The sequence below is a fragment of the Bactrocera neohumeralis genome, chromosome 3, assembly GCF_024586455.1.
Source record: "Bactrocera neohumeralis isolate Rockhampton chromosome 3, APGP_CSIRO_Bneo_wtdbg2-racon-allhic-juicebox.fasta_v2, whole genome shotgun sequence".
Taxonomy (NCBI): Eukaryota; Metazoa; Arthropoda; class Insecta; order Diptera; family Tephritidae; genus Bactrocera; species Bactrocera neohumeralis.
Genome location: NC_065920.1, coordinates 46,469,589 through 46,481,575, shown reverse-complemented (window position 1 = coordinate 46,481,575; position 11,987 = coordinate 46,469,589). Strand labels below are relative to the sequence as shown.

The 11,987-nt window shown below is 32.9% G+C and overlaps 1 protein-coding gene across 1 annotated transcript in view; it reads right to left on the bottom strand.

Annotated features, from left to right (window-relative positions):
- The window catches only part of LOC126752696 (cell adhesion molecule Dscam2-like), a 147,910-nt gene that overhangs the window by 596 nt on the left and 135,327 nt on the right, over window positions 1-11,987 (bottom strand). The gene's annotated exons all lie outside the window — the stretch shown is intronic.

Here is an 11,987-nt window from a genome sequence, read left to right as displayed (position 1 = left end):
CCCCCTTTCGAATCCCGCGTTTTAAACCCCCTTCGGCTCCCCATGGGCGCAATTTTTAAACCCCATCCCATGGGATCAAAAATTTAAACCCCAAATTGTAAATGGTCCCTGTTTTATCCGGTGCCTATTCAATTTTTTTTATTTCTTTTGGAGTAGTATTTGCTCTTCCTTTTTTTCCTTTCTTCCTCTTGGGACAAAATTTTCCCTTTATTTAATAAAAATTTTAGGAAAAAAAAAAACGATATAAGTATTCATGGTGGCAAGTGGGCATCGGTCATCATTTTTGTTGGGATTTGGGTCACTTCCTTTTGGGGGGCAGGGACCCTTTCTCCATCTACTAAGTAAATTTGGGGCTCAATTGTTCAATCTTTTGGTTAAAAATATGATTAACGGTTGTAAGGATTATCGGGGTATTTTTTAAAATAACAAGTCTTTTTTGGGATTTTTTGAGGATCAATTTAAATTTTTAAAATCTTTTTAAAAAACCTCAGAAAAAGGTCCTTTTGGATAAATCAAAAATTACTTTTTTTTAAACGGGAACGAAAGGGCAGGGGGGCTTTAGCTCATAAAGTTTTTGGGGGTCTCAAAAAAATGTTTTTTAAAAAAGGGCATATAGTCATTTTTAAATAAGTTACCCGTAACGTTTACCCATTTATTTTCTGTAAATTTTTATTTTGGTATCCTCCTATGTGGGTTTTTGAAAATTTTTAAATGTCAAAATATAAATTTCCCCGAATTCATTTTTAAGAATGACTGGACTGTAATTTTTCCCCCATTTTTAGGTTCATATTTAATTTGGGCCCAAATAAAATCAAACAAACTTTTTAAACTGAGTATTTTTTGCTTTCAAAATGTTAAATTTCCTTTAATATTTTATTATGATATGGCGGTTATGGGCAATATTTTTTAAACAAGTCTCCAAAAATTTTTTGATATTTAATTTTAAAGACCCTAATTTGGAGGAAAGTTATATCAAAATAATAAAAAACAAAAAAAACCCCAAATTTTCCTGCTAGCGGGGTAGCACCTATTGAACTTTTGAAACCCCAAATCAATTTCCCATTTTTTAAAAAATAATTTTTTTTCTTTTCCCCTTCCACAAAAAATAAATTAAAAAAAAATTCGGGCAGTTCCTTTTTCATATACTTTTACAACCATTGTTCCTTGTGTCAGAAAACAGTAAAGTTTGGGCAGGGGCGTAACTCAATGCAAAGTTTTTTTTTGATCATATCTAGTTTTTTTCTGAAACAACAAAAAAAAAAAAAAAATTGCTTCCCCAAATTTTCCTTTTTTGGGGTCAACCTGTGCGGTTTTTTTATATTGTTGATTTTGGTTTTAGTCATTATTTTTGTTAAAACTTTTTTGTGAGTTTTATTTTTAAAAATTTTGTGGGTTTGGGGGATAAGACTAAAGAGATCAATTTTACAAAAAACCCCTTTGAAAAAACCCTTTTTTTTTGGGTATGTGCCCTTTTAAAAAGGCCCAAAAGTGGGAAAAAAAGGGGAAATAAAAAATTTATCTTTTGGTTAGGGTATTTTCCCTTCGTGTTTTATGGAAAAATTAAAAAAACTTTACGGCTTTTGACATCCGGATGATCATGGGGGTGAATCGATATCTTATATTTCCTCGTTATGTAAATGAAAGGGAAAGGTGATGAATAAATAAATAAAAAAACCCCTACGTTGCTGGAGGGTTAAATATTCAATAACAGCATAAACTTTGAACAAGATAAAAACCCCTTCCCCCTAAAAAGAATGGGTGCTGAAATACGTTCTGTAAGCCTATTTAGAAAAACGCATGAACAAAAGGTTCATTTTTTATATAAAAAATAAGTAAAATGGGTTTGGATGGTAAAAATTGTTAGTTTTAAAGTGTTTGTAAACCTTTAGGAAAACGGAAAATAAAAAAAAAAGGTTTTGAACCCAAAAATTTAAAAACAAAGAGGATTTTTCCCAAAAAAAGTTTTTGTTTTAAAGACAATTGTGTTTGGGGCTTTTTTGAATTAACCTTTAAAAAATTGAAAACTGGAACAAAAAAGATAAGTATCCCCCCACCTTTAAAATTACCCACGATGGGCGGTGTTGATCTCATGATCGGGCCCGTAAATGTAAAAAAAGTAAAATTTTGCTTGGTTTTTTGGGGTGACATTACCCGGGGATACTTACCCGTACTACTTGAAAATACAACCCCTTGCTCCAAGTTTTCTACATGGGGGACACATTTTCAAAAGAAATCCTCAAGCCTTTTGATGAGGTCTGCCATAAGAATCAGGTGGTTTTGCGGCTTTGTACTTTGTGTTGCGACTTTTAAAAATACCCTAAAAATTTTTATCTTTTTTACCATTTCTTTTGTGGGACAGAAAAAATTTTCGAAATGTAAAAAAAAAAAAAATTTTTTTCATCTTGCGTTATAAATCAAAAAAAAACTAAAAATTTTAAATAAATTTTTTTTTTCCTTGTTTTAAATTTTAAACTCAAGTATGAACTGAAAAACACTATTTTTATTTTATCTTACCCCTTTTAAAGTATGGACTGTAAACCAATTACAAGGTTAATAAGTTAAAATTTCAAATAATTTCCCCCAAATTTTTTTCTTCTTTATGATATTTCTTACAGGTTTAAAGTGGAAATTTTTATCATTTTTAAAAATAAATATATTATTTTGGTTTTAAAACTCTATAAAAGAATATTTTATAAAAAGTCGTTTTGATTAAAAAAAAAATTTAAGACAAAATTTAGTATCTTCGTTAAGCTTTTTCTTTTTTCCAGATGGAAAAAAAACGTTTGCATAAAGCTCGATATGTAACCCCTCTACCCTCTTTCTTTGGGTTTTGAACCTCTTCTTGAAATTTCAACTATTCTGACAACTTGAAAAATCAAAAAAAAACAAAACTTTAGAAACCAAAAAGTGGGAAAAAAAAAAACTTGAAATTTATTACCTGAATTTTTTTTCCGGTGGGATTTATTTTGAGTTTTTTTCCCCGATGGGGTCTTCCGTAATATACCCGGTTTTGGAAAAAAAACTGTGTGGTTAGAACTGTCCTTTGGTAACCAAAAGCTTTTTAAAAATTAACCCCAGGAATAGAAATTTATGTAAGTCTACAAACCTGGTCTAAAATTGTCAGTATATTTTGGTCAATCTAATTTTGAAAAAAGCAGCAGTAAATCTTTTACCCCGGGAAAATCCTTTTTCTTCGTTCAAAGGGGAATTAAAAAGTTTTGTGGCTCAACTATCTATGATGAAAAACTGTAAACAGTGGTTATTATGCTAAAGGCCCAATTTTTCCATCCCGTTAATACGTTTTAAAAGGGCTAAAGATGTTTTAGTACTTAAAACCCCTTTCTAATATTGTTTTTTAAAAAAATTCTTAATGTATTAAAAATAAAAACCCAGAAAAATTTTAAAATTTTTTCTCGGGGTCTGGGAAATTTGAATATTTGGTTGCCCTTTTAAAAAAAAGTTCTTCAAACCTCATGGGATTTGGGGTTTATCTATTTTGATGTATTTATTACACTACTAGAAAATTATGAATTAATGTTATTCTTTACATTCCCCAAAAAAAAATTCCTTTAATATCAAAAGTTTCTGGAAGGTCCCTTTTTGAACCTAGAGTTTAAAACATATTTTCAAAAGGGAATGTGAGTCTGTGGTTTTTTTAAATTTAATTAAATTTTTTTTATTTAATATAAGAAAAAGGGCCAATATTTATTTTATATCCCAAAGGGGTTTTAAAATATACTTTATAAAGTTAAAAAATCTATATCAAATGGGCCCCGTGTTTCTCCAAACCTTAACCTATGGTGCGAACGTTTTTGTTTTTTTTTGTCATCAAATGTTCAGTGTACATTGCAGATTGCTGTTATAAAAATATTAACAATGCGTAAAATATCGGTATTTTAAGAGCGTACTTTTAAACTAATTGCAAAATCTCATCGGTTCTTTTTGAAACTTAATTGGTTCATGACATTACTTTGAATATTTCATTTAAATGTTGGCTGAGTGGTCCATCGGAAAGTCATTTGGCCAGCATTTCGCGAATAGCCGAATTTCTTCAATGTGTTTCTGAATAGTTGCTGCTATCGAACTTAACTTGATAGCCACAAAAAAATATTAAAGCGTTAAATCGCGATCGTGCACGGGTCCATCGATGAATTGTTCTCGGTTTCCTCAAAGCGAATCGCGGTGGCGCCATCTTTGAAACCACATGTCACAAGTTAGTTCTTCCTTTGCCAAAAGTTTGTTACATCAGTGGATCGCCATTCACCGTAACGTTTCCAGTCGAAAATAGTTGTTCCCATCACCAACAGTGCATTTTCGGGATGCATGGGCGTTGACAAGATCATGCGTTAACGCTATTTTTGTGGGCTCTGATAATCTACGAAAAACCGTATCAGCGAAGACAAATTCACGTATTAAATTAATTTTCATGCTTGCATGCAAAGTTCATGTGACATTTCAAAAAGAATGCATGTATGCATAGTGATTTAAAAAATATCTGTAACAAATTGAAAATACTTTTCAAGTGGTCAATTTGGTGTGTCCGAATTTACTGATGCATGCAATAAAATCATATATTTATAAACTAGAATATTTAACAATGAGAAAATGGAATAAATTTATAATTAAATATTATTTTAAATTTATTTGGTAAAAAATGTTTGTTCGTTTATTGTTAAATTAAAAAAAAAGGTATAAGTGACAATATCATTTAATATGTTAATCACTAACTAAAATTGGGCTTAAAATGCTAAGATTTGAGAGCACGCCATTAAAAATTAACGTAGAGTCTTAAAACTTCCAATTTTACTTAAACCTTGTCCCTTTTTTTAAATTTTTTGGGTTTAAAACCTTTTAACCTTTCAGCATGATTTTTTTCCGGGAACCCGGTAAAAAATTTTTTTGGGTTTTCACTTTTAAATTTTCCTCTATTGATTTAAAACCTTTTTTAAATAAAGCTATTTTATGTGTAAAATTGGTTTCCCCAATATTAATGAGATTGATTTGATTTGAGTTAAAAAGCAAAATTTTCGTGGTTATTCGTATGCAAACCGAATATAGATACATATTGGCTCAGGACTTAAAACCTGAATATTTCCTAAACGAACTAAAAATGGTCATGGTACAGTTAGATTCAATTAATTCGCGAATACCCAAATGAGAAAGACTCATGGACGAAAAAAAAATTGACAACTTCTGTAATTGATTCCCATGGATCGTCACAGCATCATCAGAACCTTAAGGCGGAAGTGTTTTTTCATCTCACCTTTTCGAGGGTGTCTCCTTTATGCACTTTTACAACTATGTCCAGTGCATATTGGCATTGTTTGAAACTCGGTCAACTATATAGCAAAGTATTAGTGCAAGGTATGTTTATCAAATATTGCAGTCTCCATTCTACCTTTGGGAATGTCTTAAGTTCTTCCGAAAATTTCATTTAAATCAGCTTTGGAAAAATTCTAAATGTATTTTTTTCCTAGTCACTGTAACCAAAAACATCAGATCCATGACGGAAAGACAAAACCGACCAATCGCAGCTTAATTGCTTTGCACTTTAGTGCAACTGCTGCTACGAGCACCATGACTACAACAAAAACAACAACGTTAAATATTGCTGTTCAGCTGCCGGCATGGCATATACAAAAACACAAACGGCTCTATGACCACGAAACCGTACGATTTATAAAGAGTTTTGATCGATTGCAGACTGACTTTACACTTCACTTCATATCTACACACATACCCGCCACTTACTACTTTTTATACAGTACACTACGCAATTCAAATAAAAATATGGTTGAAGAACTTGCAAAAAATGCTTTGTGAAATTAAAATTTTTTGATTAAACGCAAATTTAAATCTCGCTTAAAATCGATTTATTTAAGGTACATATATTTTCACGTTCTATAGATTTCTTAAAACTGGTGGTAGTTGTTTTCACCTAAAATTTTCTGCATGGATGTCCTAACATGGTAAATTTCATAAATTTCATTTTACAATCCCTTTGGTGTGCATGATAATGAAAAACGCAAAGCATACACTTCTTTATCGGCATTAATTTTTATTCTCATATGATATTAATTACGCCAAAAACTTTTCGACATGGAAGGCGTGTTTATCTATTTAAATGTTTCCTGTTTCGAGGTGCTATCTATCGGCTTGGGCAAAGTTTTTTGAGAATTATAACAGACAAATTTAAAAATTAGCTTGATTTTAAAGAAGACATTTTGAAAGTATCCAGAAATGTTAGTTTCATTACAAATTGCTAATTTGAAATGCCTTTAATCTTTGTTTACTCCGCAATAGCTTTTAAAATTTAACGATTAGCAGCATATTTAGTCGAACCGACACTCTGGTCAAGTATTGTAATGTTTTGTGGTGGTACGTTTATGTATTTAGCACAATCAAAAATAAAGATTTTAATCAATCGTCTTTAAATTCAGTTCAGTTGACAGATGTGGAATTATCACGATAAAAAAGTCTCATCTATTGTAAGTGCATTTTACTCATTATTTTTTTTTTAGATTTATTTAGAGGTAAAGTAGAGTAGGTACAAGGCCCATTTTAAAGTAAACAGGACTTAAAACAGAACAACTGGTTTTTTCGGCATAATCAATATATTTTATTCAAAATAGTCTCCTTCTGCTTCAATTCAGCTTTTTGCACGCTCCAAAAGCATGTCGAACGAGTATTTTAGCTCGTTGGCCGGTATGGTCGCCAGTATGCCGGTGCAAGCCTTTTGAATGGCCTCTACGTCTGCATAAGGCATTCCTTTCATGGGCAAATGCATTTTTCCGAAAAGGAAGAAGTCGCACGGTGCCATATCAGGTGAATACGGGGAGTGGTTAGTGGTTAAAATGTGATTTTGGTCAAATAATCGGTCAGAAGCGTCAATCGATGAGACGGCGCATTATCGTGCAATAAACGCCAACTTTCATCTTCGCGATATTCGGGCCGAACACGTCGAACACGGCGCACCAAACGCTTCAACACTCCAAGGTAGAATACCGCATTCACGTTTAGGCTGAGTGGAACAAATTCTGGAATGTAGACAATTGTCTTCACTTTTGTCTTCCCATGTGCCATTCAGGAATGATAAAAACAAATCAGCACGTTTGTCTTCACGATATTGTAAGTTTATGAGAAATTTTTGGTCGTCAGTCCATTTGTGTGGAACAAACCGTGCACACACCTTTCATAAGCCCGAACTGTTCGGTCAGAATGCAATAATTGATGTTTTGGAGTTGTTCAATTCCATTTGCATGAATTTCAATGATGATTTCGGCTGATTTTTGATGAATTCAATTTCGATGGAATTTGTGAACGATTTTGATTGTCCACATGTCTATCGTCATTTATGATATTGTAAAGTAAGTTTTGAACAATGTCACTTTCTGACACACTTTGACCTCTTTACACATTATGTCCATTATTTCGTATGTTGGATTCTGAGCTAAACTTTTTTTCATCTAAAAAAATATCAGACCATAAAAGCCCTTAATTTTCGGAACAAACCGTGCACACACATTTTCATGGGATTTTAGCCCGAATGTTTTCTCTGGAGCTTTCTCAAAATGCGATTAATCGATGTTTTGAACAATTTTTCAATTCCATTTCCATGAATTTCAATGATGACTTTTACGGCTGATTTTTGATGAATTCAATTGTTTATTCTAAAAATATAATTTCCGGTGATTCTTACAGATTTTGATTGGTCCACATGTCTATCGTCATTTATGTCCTCACGACCACTTTGAAAACTTCACTTCCAATGATGAAATGTCATGAATTTCTCACTGAACAATCGATAGCACATTCTAACACACTAGTCGACATATACATGGATGGCGCCACCAAGGCGCGCAAGATTCTTTACTTTGGATCGCACCATGTAGTTTTATATACACAAGAACTTTGTACTTATGATTTTGTTCTTTTTGTAGACGTGTATTGTTTCATATAAAGAAAATTTTCTTTTGTATATGAAATAAAAAATTATGAAATAAAAAATATCTCAACTTTAACAATTCACAGATTTTATAGCACCTAGTGTTGGAATTAAATTTGCAGCTCAAAATGCACAGTTGAGTAGTCGCCACCTTTAGTTTTAGCAAAGTATCGGTTAGTTAGCTTTGGCATGAAAACCATACCTAACAGTACCTGTTCGTGAATACAGGGGAGCCTATTCTGGCATCCCTCTAGGAAATTTTATGTCTACACAAAATCACCCGCCTGGTAAAAAAATAAATTAATATATGTCCAAAGGTTAAATATGGTTCGCAAAAACAATTAGTTAGTTGTAAATACACTGTTTTTTCATATGAAATCGCAGATACAAAAGTATTCGCATACATATTACCAATAACAGATTCATATTTGATTTAATTAATACCGATATGTGAGAACCGGCAACATTTATATGTACATATTTCATGTAGTTACTTTTGCTGACTGCAAGAGCAGGTTTCCGTATTTGTACTAATATACGAAATTCAAATAACATCGTATAAAAAGCAAACACAACCGCACCCACTTTCTATTTCTGCTCTCACTCCTATGATAGCATGCATAACGTATCATATCGTCACCTGAAATGCAAAATAACGTAACAACATTTTCGGAAATTTACAGTGGCAAGAATGAAACACGGAAAAAAGGTGTTCATGCAATATCGAATGTATGCTGGTGGGAGAAATGCATCGGCATGCCTCTATCTGAAGGTATGTTACATGACGGTCTTGCATTATCAGTTCACGTACGGCATCGATGTTTTCTGGCACAACAGCTGTTTTTGGACGACCTTCACGGAATTCGTCTTTGAGCGAGCGTCGGCCACGATTGAATTCGTTGTACCAGTTTTTCACAGTGCTATAGGATGGTACTTCATAGCCATACAAAGATTTTAGTTCACCGATGCACTCTTGTCGTGATAATCCACGTCGAAAGTTGTGAAAAATGATCGCACGAAAATGTTCACGAGTTAATTCCATTTTTTGGCCGAGATGAATTTTTTAATTCCCTGTAAATAAAACAATTCACCATTAAATGACAAAACGTTCTGAGTGATGTTATGCTAAAAAATGTCAAACTTTCGAATGAAAATGTCAGATTGCACCTGGCGACTCTTAGTGTTGCCCTAGGCCAGAATATATATAGCAGCCCTCGTATATTTCGGGATTAGAGAAGAAAAGAAATTTTAATCACCGAAGACAGCTTAATTATTTTTCAGTGTATTCTCAATTAAATTCTTTACACTTTCGTATGCATTTGAACCAATGGTCGAAACACTTTTGCCACTTTGATTGAGGTATCTCCAAAATATGCGTTCTTAATGCATCAAGTTAGGGCCATACAATGGATGACTCATGAAGTCGATGATTTGAGTGTTCGTAAATGGAGTTATTTCAGTCGATCAGTGATAGTGTGCATTGCTCCAATGAAGAGTGATCCATCTTCGGCAGTTGGTTTACCTAATTTTTTGAAAGACAACTGGCAAAGTACCACTCATAATTTACTGTTCTGCGTTGTTCTAGTGGTACGGTTTCGATATGTCCAGTTTTTGGGAAAAAAATAGACAAAATAGACAACATTTGCTTAAAGGTGCTTCGTGGGCACAACCCCACAAGAGTTTGCTCACTGCATCAACAGTTTCCGAAATAACAACTGATTTTAAACGGCCGCTATGAAATTCGTCTTGGATTGATCTACGCTCTCGACTGAACTCACCATACTATAGATGGTCAATGGAGCTTCATCGTTCATCGTAATTGAATTAAGTTCATCGATCCACTGTTGTTAAGTTAATCAACGTGGATTGTTGTAAACTTATCGAGCAAAAATTATGGCGATTTAATTGTATATTATTACGAGATGAATTTTTGCAGGTTGCTGTAAACAACACAAATAAAGCTTGTACTTGTATGTCAATACGATCTGAATGCAAATACCACTCAAAACTTCAAATTTTATGATTAAGTTGTAAGTTGCCAGGTTGTAACACTCGGGTTGCCAAATCGTGAAATATAAAAGGCAACCAACTTCTAACGGTAATTCGTAGTAGAAATAAATATGTTCATAGGTGTGAGATGGAGAAATAGTAAGCCGAGAATCCCGATTTACAGTATTCTGGCCCTCGGTTTTAATCCAAAAAATTAGCTTTTCTGTTATGTGTGGTGAAGAATTTCCTGAAGGGATTTTGACATTTAAGTGGTTTATGGATAAAAAAAACCCATTACCTAATGAAGCTGTTGAAAATGAGTCCGTTTCCAATGCGACTCTGTAACAGCAAACACGCATACTAACAAAAAATGTACAAAACGAATCATAGACGTGATTTTTTCGCTCTAACTGTTGATTCCTGTTAAATACATAATAATAAATTGAATAAAGTGGAATCTCAACAGAAGCAAAAGTATTGGCAGTTTTCCGTCTTTTTTTTAATCATATCTCCTTAGTCCTAAAACTTCCTTTGCATTAAATACCCATTATATATGCTAGAGCTCTAGATCAAATTGAGTGGCTTTTTAAAGGTTTTCAGAGAGACAAACCACTATACATGATCAAAAAAAAAAACTACACCTATAGAAATAAATCGTACAACGTTTTCAAGTCTCATCCTCATAATGTTATGTGGAGACCATATATATTTAAAGAATCTTTCTGAAATATTAAGCAGTACAATTAACATATGCATATGCTAAAAGTTAACTAAAAATACATCTATAAGTCGAGCTTTTTAAGTATTTTTAAGATTCAATTTCTGCAGCTTCTAGGGCAGTTCAGTTTAAGAAATTGAATAAAGTGCTGAAAGTCAAGCTCTCAGACGTTGCACCCCAACTGCATACTTAAAAGAATACCTTAACATATCTTGTTATTTCAGCCATCTGAATAATGAAGTTTCACAAATATGAAAACGATAATTAAAATTTGGATCAGAAAGTATTGCAACCATATCAACCGCTAAAGAAAACTGGTAATTTTTTTTTGGACCAGCTTATTAGTGCACTAATTTTATCATTGGAATAAAACCATAAGACACAAACTCTTGAATTTCTTTAGGTATGTAAAAGAGAAAACTTTTTTTTAATGGGGGAGCGGGTTCGGGATACTGATCGTGATTAAATATTTTGTTCACAACAAATTTCTAGTCTGACAACTATTTACATGTATAAAGTTAGAACAACATTGCTATGTATTGAAATATATGTATGTGGATATACTATATATTTTACGCTTGTGTAGTAACGAGTAAAAACCGAATTGAGAATTCTAGTCCAACGCCAACACACGAAATTCAATTAAAATGTGTAAATATTTACACAAAACATTACCAGCGCGATTGCAGGTTTTTGATATATCGACAGGCCACTCTAAAAGCAACAGAAAAATACAATAGGGGTCTGAAAATAGTTTGTAGGCAATTGCAAGTTAGTACATTCTTGCCTCGATTCACAACTTCTTTTAACTGACATATACATATGTAGCCCCATACAGACTTCTCACAGTGGTTTTCACTTTCTATTTCAACGATTCTATCGTCGCTTCTCTTGGCATCTTTCAAATGCAAATCAAGTGCTCTGCCGCGCGCTTTCCTATTTACAACGAGTATTTGGATAGTTAGAATATGTGAGTTCGCCTAAGTTGTGTGCAAAATGGCTCAATATTTTACTTCCGCTCTTTGGCACTCCAAAGCTAATGGATTTGGTTGAATTCGTAAGTAAATTATTTTCGAAAAATGCGTTTAAAGCTTCAGAAGTGGAAATACAGCTGCCCTCCAAGTACGACGTTTCTTTAAAAAAAAGCAACAGCAAAATTGCTCATATCTTGGCTTGGTTTAATAATATTATTTAATATGTTGCCACAAGAATATATAAAAACGTACTGCTAAATTTGTTTAAGTTAATCACTACCCTACATTCTTATACAGGGTTTTAAAATAGGGATGACATGATTTCTAAGTTTCGTTTTAATATGTCGCGATCTGTAATTCT